The sequence below is a fragment of the Triticum aestivum genome, chromosome 2B (genome assembly GCF_018294505.1).
Source record: "Triticum aestivum cultivar Chinese Spring chromosome 2B, IWGSC CS RefSeq v2.1, whole genome shotgun sequence".
Lineage (NCBI taxonomy): Eukaryota > Viridiplantae > Streptophyta > Magnoliopsida > Poales > Poaceae > Triticum > Triticum aestivum.
In genome coordinates, this window is record NC_057798.1 from 597,889,925 (window position 1) to 597,901,794 (window position 11,870).

Here is an 11,870-nt window from a genome sequence, read left to right on the forward strand (position 1 = left end):
TTTAGAGTTGTTTTGTGATATATTCCCGTGAGTCCCTGATCTTGATCGTACACATTTGCGTGCATGATTAGTGTATGATTGAATCGGGGGCGTCACAAGTTGGTATCAGAGCCGACTGTATGTAGGAATCCCCCTTCCAAACTCCTTGGCCGAAGTTGAGTCTAGTCATTGAAAAAGTTTTACTAACATGGTTGTGCGGCTTACGGGCCCACGTCGCCTTTGGGTGGTATTAGGATCTTTTACTCCTCATCTATACTTTGGGACTCTAATCTCTCTTCTATTCGGGTTAAATGATTTTACTAACTCTAACTCTAGGTTCTCGTAATTATTTCTCCTGGAGAGCCCTCATTCCGGAAGATCACCTGCTTCGTGAGAAGATTCGGAGGATATCCCTCGCTATTTTCCCGAGACCCTTGTGCTCATCGCCTTTGCAATTCACTGCCACCAATATATCCCTATGGATATCTACATGCACTTGTCATTCTCTGGATCATTCCTTGTTGCTCTTGTTGTTACAAGATGCCTCGAAATATTCGCCGTTGTCTCGAGGATCCTTTGAGTTTACTGTCTTGCAGTTTTATTTCGCATGAAAACCATTATGGTTTTTTCCTGATCCGTTCTTCTGAATTGTTCATGTGTCTCACATAATTCTTAGGAATACTTTTCGATCTTTCGGAATCCTCTGCAGCCTGTTACTCTTGAAACTCTTGCGTGCTTGCATTATGGTTAATTCCATATGACTAGTGGTCCTCGTTAACATCCCTTGTCTTAGTCATTTTGATCCTATTGATACAATGTGTGCCTACGCACGCAGTCATCAGGTTATCCTTTTTAAAATTATCTTTCTGGCTCAGGCGTCATTCCGGACATGAGTTGGTTCTCGGCAATTCAAACCTTTATTGATTGCCCAACTAAGTGTTTTCAACTTATTCATGCTTGATCAGAGCGTCTGCTTCTCATCCTTCATTTAGGAAACAATAATTTCTTTCTATTTAAGCATCATACTAATCAGGTGATTCTTGAATCTGATGCTTCTGCATTCTTCTTCCTCTAAGTGAGTACCGATACTCACATCGGCTCTATTGTGGATCCCCCGATCCATTCTTGGATTGTTATCCAACAGTGTCCTTCATATTCAATCACCTTGTGAGTCCTTCCCCTGATACATAATGCATTTGGTAAATTGTATCCTCTACTTGGCCAACCATGCTCTGCTTTCGAGCTTGATTATTTACTTTTGAAACTTGTGGTATACGTTACTAACATGCCCGATGGGTTGAACCTATGCCTTCACCTAATCCGTGAGAACCTGAAAGTTTTTCACCACTCATACTCTTTTGGTGTTCTACCAGATAAAATTCCAACACTACAGTTATATCAAAGAGAGAGGTGAATGAAATGATATGCATTAAAGAAGTGGGAGTCGACCTTGAACTTTGTGTTCATGCCCATGAAAATGATGTAGACCGTCTTGGAAGCTTCTTACAAAATGATTATCCAGTTGTATGATTCTTTCGGTATTTTTGAAATTGATTCCTTACAGTTATGGTTCCGACCATGCTGTCCTGATCTAATATATCTGATGGGAATTCATTCTAGTGCCTCATCTATTTTTGGCAAGGTTGAAGTATCTACTGTCATAGGTCAATGACCCGGTTATACTTCTACCATGTTCTACCTTCGAGTATTACCCCCTAGTATCTCGAAGATGTCTTGCCATTGCACCACATTTTACTAACTTTGTTGAAGTAATGTCTTTCCTTGTCGTAATCACTCTACGGGTTCTGCGTTGTTGTCAACCGAGGACACCGACTAGTGAAATTATTCCCCACTACAAATCAAATACCCCTAGTATTTTTACCGGGGAATTCTAAACCCAATCTGGTCATTCCTAGGCTATCGGCTGCATCCTAGTCTTGCTATCTTTACCTGTGCTACCTCGCCCTTCTGTGGTGCACAAATTATTTAGTGTGTGAGCACGACTTACGTCGAGCTTTCAACATCATGTTGCTTGTCTAGAAAGGCAACTTTGGTTCCGAGCTTGCATCTTATATATTGATCCTATAACTTGCCACTTTGTCATTTCCTTGATTGTTGCCATTGTTGTTTGATTGTATCCTCTTGAAACCTCCTGGCAAATGTGTCGGATCACCTTCAACACTTTGAATTCTTCCGAGATGTCAACTATGTTCATGATGAGAAATACCCTCCTTGCCCTCAATGATTTTTATTATCATGGACAACACCCTTGTCTTCCTTTCATCGCAAACTCGTCCACATTATGAATGCAACTTGCTCTCCAGCTAGTGTTGTGTTATGCCTTGAAGTATTACTGTCTTTTCTGTCGAGAATGTTGTGGGGATTGCTCCACCTCTTAGAAATTCTCGGTATGACGATACTTCTCACCATCACCATTCTTCCTTTGGTCCCCGTGTTGTTTTTAACCGGGATACCGATATGCTAACAATGGTGCTTGAGTTATGTACTTCTAGAAACCCTATTGCTTTGAAGTTAACGATCGATAGTTCGTTCTTAGACTGTTGGTTATTGAATCATCACTCTAACATTGACCTTGCTGCCTAAGGTCATATCTCGGGCACACCTTTCAACTAATGATTGATGGTGTATGTTTTCCTTGAGCATACAACATTATATCATTTGAATTGACAAGTGTCATCTTCTTGTTCACATTATTGTAGAAATCCATTCCTTTGGAAGTCTTGATGAATTGTCGTTGAGCCCATTAGCCACCTCCGCATCCCCTCCTTGGTTTAATGATGAACTATTGTTTCAGGAACCCGCTCCCAGTGTTCATTTCCTAAGAATCTTGCAATGTCATTTCATCGATTCGTGTCGCACCTTTTCTTCTCGGACATCCTGAGTCTGAGGTATCATGACACCAATCGGATCTGGATCTCGGTCAGATATGATGGTTGGGACAACTTTCCAGGAGTTATGATGTTGGTCCTTTGATGACCCGGTAATACGATGTCATGCCTAGCACCCCTGGCTGGAGGACCTATCATTATAATTTGTTTTGCAAGGATAACCATTCTTCCTGGAGTAAATAGTAAGACTTATTCAACAAGTTATTCTTGATGGATCCTTTGTGTTTCCTAAGTCTGATCTTTACCTGATGATCATGTCAATGCTATTTTGAAGAATGTCTTTGGTACTCCGAATTTCAATAAGAACATTTGAAGCCCCATGCTAAATTTTATTTATTAGTTATCCAAACACTGTTGTTTGAGTAATGGCTTGAAATTTCTCTCCACTTTCCTAAAGGGATTTTTATATATTATATCCCGTCATGGAAATCATGCTCTGCTTGCCCTTGGGAAGGATATACACCTGAAATATGTATTTAAACACATTTTTCCTTTCCATTGTTTTGTTTAATCTGATGATCAGCTTTTCATTTCCATTATTTTGTTTAATCTTTCTTGTGATCAATATGATCTAAGCAGTAATAATTCACTGCTTAAGTAAACACCTCGGTGTACTCTAATCTATCAATAAGACCATGTTACTATTGTTGAGGACATTCCGGTAACTACCAATGGATGAGAACTTTGCCAATTGGTTCGGCTCGATCAACGAATGAGAAAATTGCTCTCTTCATTCCCCGTCCTTGGTACTGACATTGTTGCCGGCTTAGCTGACAAGCTATTCACTCACATGCCTCCTTGTCACGGATGTGCAAGATGTCACCACCCTTCCTATTTTCAACCCACATGGTGGGCCCGTAACCCACAGGTCCACTGGATCGAAACATGACTCTTCTTTACAACCTGAATTCTAATGTATCTCGTGCATCTGGCTTCGTATGTGATTCACGAGCTAAAATCTATACCATTATTCATCCTGGAATCAAACACCATGTTATTCTTGTTGTTCAAACCCCTATTCCAGCTTCTGTCTAGTCATTGAATGATTGCCTACCCATTTGAAACTTTGGTACCATCGTATATTGCACTCAACGAATTCACTGAAATACAACTCGTGGGGTACCTTGTGTATTTCCCATTGAGTTCATCGTCAGATGCCCAACTTTGTGGAGATGCGTGTAACGCCCCGGATACAACTTTCCATATTCGTAACTCCGACTCTTGGCATTTCCGGCTATGTGATTTATTATTTCCTCCGTGGTTGGGTTTTGTCTGTTGTTTTGCATTTTGTTCTTGTTATGCATCTCGTCTCATGTCATCATTCGCATTGCAAATCGGCATCATTTTCATAAAACTTGCATCCGTTCGGGTTCCGCCGGGTCTCTCTGTTGTCCGTTCGGAGTCCAGACACACTCGCACGCGCCCGCGGCACCTCTGAAATATTATTTTATAAGTGGCATAAAAAATGTTCTCGGAATGGGTTGCAACTTGTCATGCGGTCTTATTATAGTGTAGACAGGCCGCTTGCCAAGTTTCATCGCATTCGGAGTTCGTTTGACTGCCCAACCGTTAAATATATAACCGCGATATAGTCGGTATATACGTCGGACATTTTCGGTATCCGGAAACTGTGCCGGGCCGCATTTCATCCCTCTCTTCTCAGCCCAAGGCATTCTACACAGCCCCCTAGGTCCAGCATACCCCCCTCATGTCTGGAGCCGCCAGATCGAGATCCGAGGGTCCGAAACCCCTCCAAAACCCCCCTAACCCTAGCTTTACCCCTATATAAACACCCCTGCTTCCTAAATTGGGCAACCCTAGCCCCTAGCCTCCCCTAACCTCCCGCAGCCGCCACCTCCCACCTTCTCCTCGTTTTCCGCGCCGGCCCATCCCGCCTCCGCCACTTGGCGCCGCCGTCGCCACGTCTTTCCAGCCACTCCTAGGACGCCACCTCAGCCAGCCGCGGCTCCCCTCCAATCCCCTCGCGCCACACGTCCCTGCCTCGCTCCCCCCACCGGTCAGCGCCGCCAAGGCCGCCAGGACCCAAATCGGGCCCTGGGAGGCCCGCCCGAGCCCGCATCCCGCTCGCAGCCAGCGCCCGCGCCCCTGGCGCTCGCCTCGCCCCTCCCGCTCGATCTCGATGGGATCAGGAGCGCGTCGCCGGCCCTGCGTCCCGCGAGCCCGAGGCCGCCGGAGCACTGCCGGATCTCTGCCGTCGGTGAGCTGCGCGCCGCCCCCGTCCGGTTTCCTCCTCTCTCTCTCTCTGACCCCGTCCCTCTCTCTCTCCCGCAGGATGCCGCGGCCGCCACCGCCGCCCAGGGACCTCGCCGCCATGGAGCTCGACGCCACCGGATCTCACCGTCTCCGTCCTCCGTCCTTCACCTCTGCGCTGGAGATCCCCGTCCCTGCAACTCCGGTCGTCCCCTGCCGCGGCCTCCGCCTCGTCTGCATCGAGCGAGCAAGGGGAGTGCTCGCGTTGACCACGCCCCCAGGCCCAGCGCCCCTTTCGGCCTCACCTCCTACACCAATCTGGGCCAAGGCCCGATGTGAGCTGCCCCGCGCCTGGGCCGGCCTCGACTTCGGTCGAGCGTGCCCCTGCAGCCCAGCCTCACCACCAAGCCGGCCTGCCAGGCCTCCTAGACCGACTGGGCCGAGCCCATGGGTGAGGCCCCCCAGCCCACCAGATTCGGCCCGTCATGTTTTTTTTCCTATTCTGTGAATTTCCTATTTTCCAAGGAATTGGCAGAATTGCAGAAACCCCTTCATATTCATGCATTTAATTACTCACAAACCGTGCATCGGATTAAAATGGTTTAAACATGTAAAATGCTTAGAATGTTGTGTAGATTAATAATATGCTGCTTTCATCCATGTTAAAATGTTTAACTGGCTGTTTGTTTAAATTTGCATAGATGCCATGATAAAATGATTTATTTCATAACTAAATAACCGTAGCTCAGAATTAAATGTTCTTTATATGTAAATGGGGTGGAAAAATGCCTAGTTTAACATGGTGCACTTTATTTTCCTGTTTAACAACCTTAAAATATGGTTTAGGGCAGAACAGTACCAAATCCATAATATGCATATGGGGATTTTCCGGAATTGTTGTTTGTTACTTCCGGCCTCATTTAAACTTGCCTAGATAGGTAATTTTCATATGCTTCACCACTTGCCATGTTTAACAACATTTAATATTGTTGTGTACCTAAACGAGAGCGAACTAAATAACTTGATGTGGTGTTTCGTCAATATGCAACTCGTTGCATATTGAGCTCCACTTAACTTGTAGTATTGTTTGTTGCACTTTGCCATGCCATGCCTCATTAAACCAGACATGCATCATACTTGTTTGTGCATCATGCCATGTTTATGCTTGTGCATTTACCACATTGTTTGTTTCTTTCTGGTGTTGCTTCTTAGTTCCGGTAATGTTGCGATTGTGAGGTTTCGTTCGACTACGTTCGTCTGTCTTCTTCATGGACTCGTTCTTCTTCCTTGCGGTATTTCAGGCAAGATGACCGCTACCCTGGATCTCACTACTATCATTGCTATGCTAGTTGCTTCGTTCTATTGCTATGCTGCGTTACCTATCTTTTGCTCATCAAGCCTCCCAAATTGCCATGAACCTCTAACCATTGACACCATCCCTAGCAAACCGTTGTTTGGCTATGTTACCGCTTTGCTCAGCCCTCTTATAGCGTTGCTAGTTGCAGGTGAAGTTGAAAATTTCTCCATGGAGGACAGGATTTTGGTTGGGATATCACAATATCTCTTATATTGTTGATGCATCTATATACTTGGTAAAGGGTGGAAGGCTCGGCCTTATGCCTGGTGTTTTGCTCCACTCTTGCCGCCCTAGTTTCCGTCATACCGGTGTTATGTTCCCGGATTTTGCGTTCCTTACGCGGTCGGGTGATTTATGGGACCCCCTTGATAGTTCGCTTTGAATAAAACTCCTCCAGCAAGGCCCAACCTTGGTTTTACCATTTGCCTCACCACCACCTACTTTTCCCTTTGGAGTCGCTCTCTCGAGGGTCATCTTTATTATAGCCCCCCCGGGGCCAGTGCTTGTCTAAGTGTTGGTCCGAACCAGAGCCACTTGCAGTGCCACCTCGGGGAAACTCGAGGTCTGGTTTTAGTTGTACGTAGTGTTCATCCGGTGTTGCCCTGAGAACAAGATATGTGCAGCTCCTATTGGGATTGTCGGCGCATTGGGCGGTCTTGCTGGTCTTGTTTTACCATTGTCGAAATGTCTTGTAAACCAGGATTCCGAGTCTGATCGGGTCTTCCTGGGAGAAGGTCTATTCCTTCATTGAGCGCGAGAGCTTGTCATGGGCTAAGTTGAGACACCCCTGCAGGGTATAATCTTTCGAAAGTCGTGCCTGCGGTTATAGGCAGATGGGAATTTGTTAATGTCCGGTTGTAGATAACTTGACACCAGATCCGAATTAAAACGCATCAACCGTGTGTGTAGCCGTGATGGTCTCTTTTCGGCGGAGTCCGGGAAGTGAACACAGTTTCTGGGTTATGTTTGACGTAAGTAGGAGTTCAGGATCACTTCTTGATCATTACTAGTTGACGATCGTTCCACTTGTTCTCTTCTCGCTCTTGTTTGCGTATGTTAGCCACCATATCATGCTTAGTCGCTGCTGCAACCTCACCACTTTACCCCTTCCTTTCCCTTTAAGCTTTGCTAGTCTTGATACCCATGGTAATGGGATTGCTGAGTCCTCGTGGCTCACAGATTACTACAACAACAGTTGCAGGTACAGGTTATGCGATGATCATGACGCGAGAGCGATGCTTGCTTGCGTTGAGTTCTTCTTCTGCTTCTTCGATCAGGGGATAGGTTCTAGGTCGGCAGCCTGGGCTAGCAGGGTGGATGTCGTTTGAGTTTCTGTTTGTGTTTCATCCGTAGTCGGATGATGCTCTTATGTATTGTGATGTTGTATTCGTGTGGCATTGTATGCCTTATGTATGTATCCCCATCTATTATGTAATGTTGATGTAATGATATCCACCTTGCAAAAGCGTTTCAATATGCGGGTCTATCCTTGGTGGGACCTTCGAGTTCCTTTTGGATAGGGTCGCATATTGGGCGTGACAAGTTGGTATCAGAGCCTCGACCGACCATAGGAGCCCCTTGATTGTTGGCCGTTGTTGAGTCTAGAAGAAAACTATTTTGAGTCTTAGGATTATATATATCGGAGAGTAGGATTCTTTTTACTCCTCAGTCCCTTCGTCGCTCTGGTGAGGTCTCCTGACGTAGATGTTTTGACTTTCCTCTCCTCAAATTTCACTAAATTTTTTTAGGATCACGCGGGTATCTTGGAATCGTTCCGATGGTTTTGTGACGAGAACATTGTTCTTGGTGCCTCCTGTCTATTATGTGGCATTGACCCGGGGAGTTGAGCTCCGAGGTGTTGTCGTCACAATTTTATCGTTGCAGTTCTGGAATACCTGAGTTTTGCCAACATCAAAAATCTCTTTTATGCAGTTGTTGGTGAGATAACCTCGACGTCACCCAGTACTAGGGAGTTCGGGAGTATTGCCATAACTCGTATAACGGATGCTTTTCGAAGGTTGAGATACACGATTTCCGGAGTTTTTCTTGGTTATGTGTTGACGGATGGATACAGCTGGATGTAGGAATTGTTAGTTTGGGTGAGATATATTGCTTCCCCTGTATCCCCAACACCAGATTGCATAACCAGAAAGTTTCGGGAGTTTATAGGTGGGAATTCAAGTAGCTCGTAGGATATCTTTCCAACAGACACATGATACGATATGGGATCTATCATATGTATTTGTTTCCGGCTTATTCTACAAGCCAAATCCTTTGTTTTGTTTTGAGTTGTGGTATTCAAGTTGCTTCGATGTCAAATGTTGAATACATACCTTTCCCTAAATGGTGTTCTCATATTTCTATGAGAGTGCTAATCCTTCTTGATCATCGAGGTTGTCATGCTAATTCTTTACAACCATGTGCTTCTCTTCAAGTGGATCCGATCATTTTCAACATCCGCAAGATCAACTCTAAGTTTTCTCACCGGTGTCCATTCCATATGCCCCAAGTTGCCTTTGTTTTCCCGCCCTCCCACCCTTTTTCTGCAAGGACTCATTTATTTTAATCAAGTATCCATTTATTCATGTGAAGTTTCTCCATTATTTTCCGTCAATGTTCTTATCCGGTGATTCTCACGAAGATACTAACGGAGCTTTGAGTTTATCATTCTTCGTTCTCTTTTTCTTCTCTGGTGGTTTCAATTCAAGCCTTGTCGATCATACCCTTTCCTCGTTTCAAATATTTTTTTTCTCATGCCGGTGTATCTCCTTATCATTCACCTCTCGCTTTCCATTTGTTCCGGTGTGCTGAAGATACCTCAAAAGTATCGTGTTATCATTCCTAATCTGTTCAAGATATCTCGAGGTTGTTATCTCTTTTCAAGCCATTTAATTCAACCGGTGCAATCCCCCCTTTCAATCAATTGTTCAACGGTGTATCTTTAGTGGGCCCTAACCCACAGGTCTTTTTTCCAGGATCTTACCTGACTCTTCTAATTTCTCGGAGCTATTCCCAAATTCCTTTCGAAGTTTGACGTAAGAATGAATTTTCATCAGTCATATTCTTTCTTCAAGATCGCTAACAAAAATATTTTTCATTGTTGGCTCAACCTCTTTGCTTTTCATTCTCCCGGAGTATCTCAATAATTTTGGTGGTGTTTCTCGTCGTCATTTGTAGATCAAAGAAGAGTTCCTCTTAAATCCTTACCCGTTCTTCCAGAGAATCATGGTTCTAGCTTTATGCCATCCTCTCATAATTGTTTTTGATTGTGAGAATTCTTTTCTTACCTATCCGGAGCATGTCAAGAGTTGTTTCCATTTCTTACCTCCGAAGGCCATCATGTCATAATTCTTCATCCTCAGCTTGTAGCTATCGTTCTCCAAATCTTACCGGTGCATCGTTCAAATATCCTCTAATCAGTTCATGTTCTCTTCTATCTCATGTATCTAAATCCCTTCAAGTATCTTCATTCGTTTTCAAATTCTTTACGGTGAATTGTGCCCTTGCTACTCTCTTTTCCAATTTTCATGGTGGTTCGTTCAAGATTTTCACTTCCTTTGTTATCATATCAATTCATTCGTTGTTTCCAAATTCCACCGGTGGTTCCATCAAGACCTTCTCAAGTTTACGCTATATCCCTCTTAATCCTTTCTACGAGAATAAGTAGTATGCCAAATCCATTGCTTGTCATAAATTTAATTTGATGAAGGATAAGCATAAATCTTATTCTTATTTCCTCGAGGTGATTCAATTCTTTTCTTCCAGAGATTGTTCATGATGAAGTAATTCTCGGTTCTAGTGTTCATCTTTTCTTTCCGGAGTTCCAAGTTCTCTCGGTTATCTCGTCGCGAAGCTCCATCTAAATCATCGCAAGGCTTCACCTTGTGTTTTCAACTTCTCTTTCTTTCTATCATCCTTTTATTACCGAAGGTCTCTATGGAGGCTCTACATGGTGGTTCATCAAGTATTCTCTTCATTCTTCAATTGTTCTTGAAGATTTCGCTCGAGGTGATGATCCGCCAAACTATACTCAAAAATAAACATGGTGCTCAACACATGTTTTTTTTCTGAGGAGTTCAAGCATTCTTCATCTTGCATTCTGAAGTGCAATCCTTTCTACCTTATTTTTTGAGATGGTGTTATGTCATCCTTGGCAATTTCTCCTCGTACTTCATGATTCACAAGTTGTCAGGAATGAGTTAATTAAATCCATCATTTTCTGTTCGTTCAAGATATCTTTTCGACCAATCAATCTCTTTGTTGGAGTTATCTTGGGTTAGATTTCACCTAAAGCCTTCCCTAAGGAATGTTGCTCATTGTGGTGACTATCAATGATCCAAGTTTTTCTCCTATCCTCTCGGTGAAAGGAGTTGTCATCTCCTTGTTGAGCTCAATCCAATCTATTGTTTCCGTTAGTGGCAGAATTTCGCCACAATTTTGAGAAGTTTTCCATAAGCCCACTACAAACTTGTGTTTTTCGTTGTTGATTTTCCAACAACTCCGTTCAATCCTTCCTTGCAAGGATGCTTTCCAAGTTCATTTGTGGCAGAAATTGTCATTTTCTTCTCCGCCCCTTTATCCCAACAATCTAGCTTCTATTCTTTCGTTCCGGAGGCATTGTGATGATGCTCTTTTCACTCATCATCTTGCTTTGGCAAGATCATGTTCTTCTCCTTGATTCTCCATTTAATCGGAGTGTTGTGTCATCTATTCAAGTTCTTTCATCTTATCAAGTTTTGCCTCTCTTTTCAACCTGAGTGCTGTCTGAAATCCTTCTTACCCCTTGTGCCATTTTTTTCAATAGTTCCGGAGGTAGTGTGCTGTTGATTTCATCAAGTATCTTCCCATCTTCTCAAGTTCATGTCCTATTCCTTCCATGTTCAACCGGAGTGTTGTCCGAAATTGATATTCCTTGTTCCTTATTTATCTCATTTCAACAAAAGTGGTTTCAATTCCCTCTTGTCCATGGTGCTCGTCATTCATAGCTTTGCAACCTCCAAGGTTCACATGGTGTTCCTTGTTTCTATTCTCTAACGCAGTGCTCTCAATGGTTTTCAACTCCATTGTGTTCTTCTTTCAACTTTTCAACCTCTCAAGGTTCATTGGTTTCACTCGTTTGTCAAAGAAGCAAATTAGTTTTACCTCTTCTCTTCCTCTTCTATTTTCCCTCCGGTGCCATCCAAGATCTCGGGACGAGATCCTCTCGTAGTGGTGGAGTGTTGTAACGCCCCGGATACAACTTTCCATATTGGTAACTCTGACTCTTGCCATTTCCGGCTATGTGATTTATTATTTCCTCCGTGGTTGGGTTTTGTCTGTTGTTTTGCATTTTGTTCTTGTTATGCATCTCGTCTCATGTCATCATTCGCATTGCATCGGCATCATTTTCATAAAACTTGCATCTGTTCGGGTTC